The sequence below is a fragment of the Myotis yumanensis genome, unplaced genomic scaffold (assembly GCF_028538775.1).
Source record: "Myotis yumanensis isolate MYYU_CA2020_CCGP unplaced genomic scaffold, mMyoYum1.0.hap1 SCAF_1, whole genome shotgun sequence".
In the NCBI taxonomy this organism is placed as follows: Eukaryota; Metazoa; Chordata; class Mammalia; order Chiroptera; family Vespertilionidae; genus Myotis; species Myotis yumanensis.
This window is the reverse complement of record NW_027223752.1, coordinates 220,369,120-220,377,532: the sequence shown is the minus strand read 5'-3', so window position 1 is coordinate 220,377,532 and position 8,413 is coordinate 220,369,120.

Genomic DNA, 8,413 nt, shown 5'->3' with positions numbered 1-8,413 from the left:
CATTAGAGCCTTACTGTTCTAGAAAAGAAAAGTTAAAGCTTAACCAGTTGAAACATGACTTTATTCTTTATTATTGAAACATAAAACCAAGTGAGTTTTCTCTCTGAATAAGACAACTACTCTTGTCTCATTTGGGAAGTGAAGCATCTTAAAGTGCAATTAACTGTTTAGATGGTGGCTTATATAACACAAAACAGCTTCAGCTGTGATTCATTTCACAGACTGAGGCAGAATAGTGAAATAGAGAAGGCGCATGTCTGACTTCCGCTCTGTTCATCAAGGAGTCTACTCTTCCCAGTCCTAGCATTTTATATTAGCTATATTTAATTGTCTTTTTTATTGGAGGGGGGGAAGGGCAAGAAACATGTTGAAAAAAATCATCATTGAATTCACTGAATTATATATCGCGGATATTTTCGTGGAATATTGGCAACCTGAAAGCAATACTCAAATAATTTCTCAGCATGGTATAATCTATGCCTGCACACATTTTGCATAAGTTATTACCTTCTACCAAGGAATGAAAATGAGAATTGTTTAAAATGGGATATGCTTGATAGTGAATCAAATTCCCCCAGTATGTAAATTATTTCCTGGGAGTGAAGGAGGCACTTTGGGAGCAATTTAACAAATGATACCCTGGAGGTCTGAAGGGATTAATGAACCTGATTATCCTTCTCCTGCAGAAGGAGAAAACTGTCACTCTGCAGTGAGCCTAAGAAGAGCTCTCCATAGCGTCACTTTAAGGTATTTTGTGGGGAGAAAGGAGATAAAGATAGGTGCCCCATTTAATACTTCTTGGGGTAGAGCTACTTTACATGATTCCTTTCTTTCTCGGTATGGTGTCATTAGGAAAGGAGCGCACGTCTTATTGGCACAGAGTGTGAACTGGTTCTGTTAAAAAAAAATCATATCTGTTCTGGTGCTGTGGAGCCTGGTCCAAGGTGAATGCCATAGTCTTTCCCAAATGCAGATGCTTGAGGTTGTGCTTCATTTCCTCTGCTGTTCTTCACAGGTTTTTTACCAGAAAGCATGTCTATGGAATGGGCTTAGTGCTCTTTGCCCAGGCACAAACAAAAAATATATATAAGTCTCAATAAGAAACATAGTCTCTTATCCTTTGGTTCAAAATAACTTACGAGGTTACTATTGATGTGAGACAAATTGCCATAAACATAGAGACTTAAAATAACAAAACAAACAAAAAAGTGTTATCTCATTATCTTAGTCAGTCCAAGGTGCTTTAACAAGAATGACCTAGACTGAGTGGCTTGAACAATGAACATTTATTTCTCACACAGTTCTAGGGGCTGGGAAATCCAAGATCAATGTGCTGGCCAAGTTGTTCCTGGTGAAGCAGGAATTTTAGGGGGATATAGGCAGGCTTAGGGATTTTTTTAGAATTGGGGTCCATGGAAAAAACACAGAGCCACAGACTAGGAGAAGGTATATCTTCATAACACAAGGAAGCCAGATGCAGTTACATCTCCATAATACAAGGGAGCAGCAATGGTTGCGTTTACATAAGACAAGGGAACTGGAAGTAGCCAAGAAAGGTCTATATTTACAAAATAAAGAGAAGGAAGCCCTTCATTGAGATGGAAAAGAAGAAAGCCCAGAGGGAAGGTAGGGGGAGAACCTCACATGTCCCATGTGAGGTTCAACCTTTGAACCCAGCTGGAAGGGGAATAGTGACCAATCAGAGGGGATGTGAGGCACCAGGATCTGCAGCCTTTATAAGCCATAGGGAAAGGAACCCAGTGGGACTCTTCCCGCTCCCTACATGGGAGTTTGTACTAGTTCTTCCATAAATCTCCACCTTTGCTATACCACTTTCTGTCAGTGGATTCATGTCCAGCAGACAAAGAATCCATGTTCCAGTCCAAAATTTCGGTATCACTTGTGAGGGCCCTCCTCCTGTTTGCAAATAGATGCAGTTGTGCTAACTGCTCACATGGTATAAAGAAAGAGAGAGAGAGAGGGAGACAGGATAGAGCTAGCGTCTCTTCATCCCCTTATGAGAACGCTAACACCAACAAGAGACTTAATGCTCATGCCCTCATCTAAACCTAACTTCCCAAGGGCACATCTCTTAATACCATACCATCGGGGGTTAGGGTTTCAACATATGAATTTTGAGGGGACACAAACCTACATTCCATAGCACTCACTGTTTTCATGGGTCAGGAGTTGGGCATGGGTTTGCTAGGTCCTCTGCTCAACATCTCAAAAGCTGCAATCCAGATAGCACGGCACATTTGATAACTGATAGCTGTTCAATTTTACTAGAGCATGACTATAGGGATAAGGGAGTCCTACAAATCTGTGATAACTTTATGTGGTTAAAAAAAGGTACTTCCTTCTGAAAGGGTGAGGGCTATGCCCTCCCCTCCATCTTGCCTGTATCCTCCATGTTGGGGCCACGTGTAGCCTTCTTCCCGGAAGCCCAGGCCTCTGCTGGCCACGCCCGGGGTTTTAAACTAACCAATGACAATCAAGGGAAGTGCACGCCATAGATATGACCACATCCTGTGTAACAAGACCCGGCTCACGCCTGGCCAATCGGCAGGGCCCACAATCCCCTTGCGTCACCCCCCTATTAAAGCCGGTTTTTCCCATGGGAGGGGACTCTGTTCTTGTCGCCGGGGCCGGCCGGGAGCAGGGTCGGGCCGGCCGGGAAAGGAGTCGGTCTAGCTAGCCCAAAAATAAAAGGACCTTCTGCTTTTACATTGAACTGGCTCCCAGTGTGGTATTTTGGGGATCTTGGAATCTGGGCATAACATTTGGGTGCTCGTCCGAGATCCTCAAACCCCATTCAGGGACTCCCAGCTCAGAGGACTTGGCTGACCGTGATATGTGTCGTTTATGTTTATATCTGTTTGTTTCTGTGCTGTGTGAGCTCACTTCTGAAATCTGTATTCGCCCACATTGATCATGGACGCACGAGGACCAAGGGCGGGAGGAGTCGGGGGACGCCCCAGCCCTCCATCTGAAGAGAAGTAGCTTTGCTTCCGAGGTCGGAAGGTCTGTAGGCGGGTAGCTTCCGCTAGCTGTAGAAGTAGCTTTGCTTCCGAGGTCAGAAGGTCTGTAGGCGGGTAGCTTCCGCTGGCTGTAGAAGTAGCCTTGCTTCGTTTTCGGTTTTTACCTTCATGGAGTTGGAAGATTATTTTGGTTTCGCGTCCATGGAGTTGGAATACTGTATTTTAGGGCCCCTTAGTTGTCTGTGTTTGTGTTTTTTTGGTTTTATTTTGTGGGATTACTGGATAGACATTATGGGACAGACTCAAACTACTCCTTTAAGCATTATGGTCTGTCATTTTAAAGAGGTAGAGGAAAGAGCCAGCAACCTCAGTGCGGAGGTTCGGAAGGACCGGTGGCGGGCCTTTTGTTCCAGGGAGTGGCCGACTTTTAATGTCGGGTGGCCGCCGGAGGGGACTTTCGATCTCCCCACCATCCGCCGGGTTAGGGACATCGTCTCCCAGCCCAAAGAGGGACATCCTGGTCAACTCTCTTACATTGTTACTTGGCAGGACCTCGTGGAAGATCCACCATCTTTGGCTTAGACCCTTCCTACCTCCACACCCTCCGGAGCCAGAACCCATTCTTGCCTTGCAGGAAGCGGAGAAGAGGAAGGAGAAAAAAACCACCCTGCCGTCAGCTCCAGCTCCCCCCTACCCGGTTTTGCAGGGGGGAACTGGAGAAGAGTTAATTTTTCCTCCCCCATATCATTTCCACAGGATGCCGGAGAGATTTGATCCTGCCCTGTGGCGGGAAGCTGACGGAGTTCCGGGAGTGCCTGGGGGCGGGGTTCCGGGAGTGGCCTCAGTTCCGGTTCTGGTAGGAGGCCCGCCTCTCACCCGGCAAAGAGCTCAGCAGGAACTGTCTGTCGCAGCACCCGACTCCACTATTAAGACCCTGCCCTTACGGGCCGCTGGACCCCCGGATGCGGATGGCAACCAGCCCCATATCTATTGGCCTTTCTCAACTAGCGATTTGTATAACTGGAAGGCACAGAACCCTAAGTTCTCCGAAAAGCCGGGGAGACTTATTGACTTGCTAGATTCTGTTCTTTTCACCCATCAGCCCACATGGGACGACTGTCAGCAGCTTTTACAGGTTCTGTTCACAACGGAAGAGAGAGAAAGGATCCTCAATGAGGCCCGGAAGATGGTTCCTGGTGTAGATGGAAATCCAACCACAAACCAGGCCCAGATAGATGTCTCTTTCCCTTTAACTAGGCCTGAATGGGATTTCAACACGGCAGAAGGTAAGGAGAGGCTCTCGGTCTACCGTCAGACTCTAATGGGAGGTCTCCGTAGGGCTGCTAGGAAGCCCACCAATTTGACCAAGGTAGGGAACGTACAGCAGGGAAGAGATGAGTCTCCAGCTGCCTTTCTAGAACGGATCATGGAGGCATATCGCACCTACACCCCATGGATCCAGAAGCCCCTGAGAATAAGGCAGCTGTAATCATGAGTTTTATAAACCAGTCAGCCATGGACATTAGAAAAAAACTGCAGAGAATAGATAGATTAGGAGAAAAGAGTTTACAGGATTTACTGGCAGTGACAGAGAAGGTGTTCAATAATTGAGAGTCCCCTGAGGATAGGCGAGCCCGTGCCATGGTGGCTGCCAGTAACAAGCAGACCCGAAACCTGGCCAAGATTCTGCTAGCCACCACCATGGAGTCCCCTGAGGAGCGGACCCGCCACCTTCGCCAGCTTGCTGATGGCCAAGAAAGAGGTAAGGAAACCGCCCGGAGTGGGAAAAAAAAACTGCAACAGAACCAATGTGCTTACTGCAAAGAGATAGGGCACTGGGTCCGAGAATGCCCAAAGAAGGCCGGTAAAAGGGAAAGCAAGACGGACCGGGTGGAGGTCTTGGAGCTGGAAGGACTGAGTGATTAGAGGAGTCGGGGTTCGGACCCCCTCCCCGATTCCAGGGTAACTCTTAGAGTGGAGGGGACCCCTGTTGACTTCCTTGTCGACACTGGAGCACAACATTCGGTTCTCCACACACCTCAGGGGAAGCTTGCTAATAAAAAGTCCTGGGTGCAAGGGGCAACTGGCATGAGCCAGTATCCACGGACTACCCGAAGAACAGTAGATCTAGGAATGGGCCGGGTATCCCATTCCTTCATGGTAATACCGGAGTGCCCCTACCCCCTTTTAGGACAGGACTTGCTAACCAAGATTGGAGCCCAAATAACCTTCAGACAAGGGGGGCCTCAGGTTACCGATAGTGAAGGCCACCCCATCCAGGTTCTGACTCTGAGACTGGAGGATGAATATCGCCTACACCAGGGGGCGCCCCCAGTAGAGAACAATATGGATAGATGGCTGCAAGAATTCCCCACAGCCTGGGCAGAGATGGGGGGAGTAGGACTGGCCGCCCACAGGGCCCCAACCCTGGTTGAGCTAAAACCAGGAGAAAGCCCAATAAGAGTAAAACAGTACCCTATGTCCCAGGAGGCTCGGAAGGGAATCCAGCCTCACATCCGGAGACTGCGAAGCCTAGGGGTACTGGTTCCATGCCAATCCGCCTGGAACACCCCCCTCCTGCCGGTCAGAAAGCCCCACACGAATGACTATCGACCAGTCCAGGACCTCCGGGAAGTAAATAAAAGGGTCCTAGATATACACCCAACCGTTCCTAACCCATACACTCTCCTAAGCTCTCTGGCACCCTCTAGAGTCTGGTATACCGTACTAGACTTGAAGGATGCCTTTTTCAGCCTGCCGCTAGCGCCTCAAAGCCAACCCCTGTTTGCCTTCGAGTGGCACGACCCAGAGGAAGGCTACAGTGGACAATTAACCTGGACGCGATTGCCCCAAGGATTCAAGAATTCACCCACCATCTTCGACGAGGCGCTGCATGAAGACCTTGGTGAGTACAGGAGAGAGCACCCCAATCTCACTCTCCTGCAGTACGTAGATGACATCCTGATTGCTGCCGATACCGCCAAAGATTGTGAGCAAGGGACCAAAGATCTGCTGGCCACCCTAGGGACCTTAGGGTACCGGGCCTCTGCGAAGAAGGCTCAGATATGCCAAAAGAGGGTGAGTTACCTGGGGTACATACTGGAGGGCAGACAGTGGCGGTTGTCAGACGCTAGAAAAGAGACAGTCTTGAAAATCCCTGCTCCCACCTCCCGGAGGGAGGTGAGGGAGTTCCTAGGATCAGCTGGCTATTGCCGCCTCTGGATACCAAGTTTTGCTGAGATCGCCAGGCCCCTATATGAAGCCACCAAGGAGGGGAAGGCCTTTAAATGGACTGAGACAGAAGAAATGGCCTTTAATCAGATAAAGAAAGCTCTTTTGGCTACTCCAGCCCTGGGCCTACCAGACATTACAAAACCCTTTCGCCTCTTTGTAGATGAGCGCAAAGGAGTGGCAAAAGGGGTTTTAACCCAGGCTTTAGGCCCCTGGAGTCGCCCAGTAGCATATTTGTCTAAAAAGCTGGATCCTGTAGCCGCCGGCTGGCCACCGTGCCTAAGAATCATTGCAGCAACCTCGCTCTTAGTCAAGGATGCTGACAAACTGACCCTGGGACAGGAGATCTGGATCACAACCCCGCATGCCATTGAAGGGATCCTAAAACAGCCTCCTGATAGGTGGATGAGCAATGCTCGCATGACCCACTATCAAAGCTTGCTGCTCAACCCCCCTAGAGTGCGGTTCCTTCCCAGTGTGGCCCTCAACCCTGCTACCCTGCTACCTGACCCTGACCTAGATGCCCCACTACATGACTGTGCGGGAATCCTGGAGCAGGTACATGGACTTCGGAAGGACTTGACCGATCGGCCCCTCCCAGATGCAGAGGCCACCTGGTTCACGGATGGAAGCAGCTTCGTGCGGAACGGGTGCAGGTACGCAGGTGCGGCGGTGGTTGCCAACACAAACACTGTGTGGGCGGAGGCTCTGCCCCCTGGGACATCAGCTCAGCGAGCAGAACTCATTGCACTCACCAAGGCACTGACACTGGGGGCTGGAAAGCGGCTTAACGTTTACACAGACAGCCGTTATGCATTTGCTACAGCTCATGTTCACGGGGCAATCTACCAGGAGAGAGGGCTATTGACAGCAGAGGACAGACAATAAAAAATAAGCAGGAAATCCTCAACCTGCTCTCAGCCTTATGGCTTCCTGCCAAGTTAGCCATAATCCACTGCCAGGGACACCAAAAAGCCAATGACCTGGTAGCGAAAGGTAACCAAAAGGCTGACCAGGCTGCAAAGGCAGTAGCCCTTACCTCGGTCCCTACCATGGCCTTACAACTACCAGACCCAGGGGACCCAGTCCTACCAGACCAGCCCAAGTACTCCCAGGAGGAGTTGCAACGTATCAAAAAGCTCCCTAAAGCCCAGGAAATAAAGGGATGGTGGCATACACCAGAAGGAGAACTTATACTGCCGGACTGGCTCGGGGACACGATATTAAAACATATGCACCAATCCACTCACCTGGGAGCCCGGAAAATGAAGGACTTAATCCAACATGCCAGGATCAAAATTCACCAGCAGAATACCAAGATAGATCAGGTTGTGTCAGCCTGTAAGACCTGTCAACTCACAAACGCAAGGGTTGGATCAAATAAAAGAGGAACCAGGCTCAGAGGCACCAAACCTGGAGCACAATGGGAGGTCGACTTCACTGAAATTAAACCAGGGAAGTATGGTTATAAATATCTTTTAGTATTTATAGATACCTTCTCTGGCTGGGTAGAGGCATACCCAACCAAGCATGAAACAGCTCAGACGGTGGCCAAGAAGCTGCTGGAAGACATCTTACCCAGGTATGGTTTTCCTGCTATGATAGGATCCGACAATGGGCCAGCCTTTATTTCACAGGTAACACAGGTAGTAACCAGGGCTATTGGGGCAAATTGGAAACTACATTGTGCTTATAGTCCCCAGAGTTCAGGTCAGGTAGAAAGAATGAATAGAACTCTAAAAGAGACCCTTACCAAATTAACCATGGAGACTGGCGGGGACTGGGTGGCTCTCCTACCGTATGCCCTTTACCGCGTAAGGAACTCCCCTTACACCCTGGGCTTTACTCCCTATGAAATCATGTTTGGCAGGCCACCCCCTATCATTCCTAACCTTAAAGCTGACTTTCTCGCTGAATTTGAAAATCAAGAACTATCTCTTTCCTTAAGAGGGCTCCAGAGGGCACACGAGGACATTTGGCCACGCCTTCTCGCCATCTATGAGACCAGCCCAACCCCAACTCCTCATCGACACAGACCAGGAGATTGGGTCTACGTCAAAAGGTATCATCAAGAAACTCTTGAGCCACGTTGGAAGGGTCCCTACACTGTGGTGCTAACAACCCCCACTGCTCTCAAGGTAGACGGCGTCGCGACCTGGATCCATCACACTCACGTCCGGTCAGTGGACCCATCCATGGTC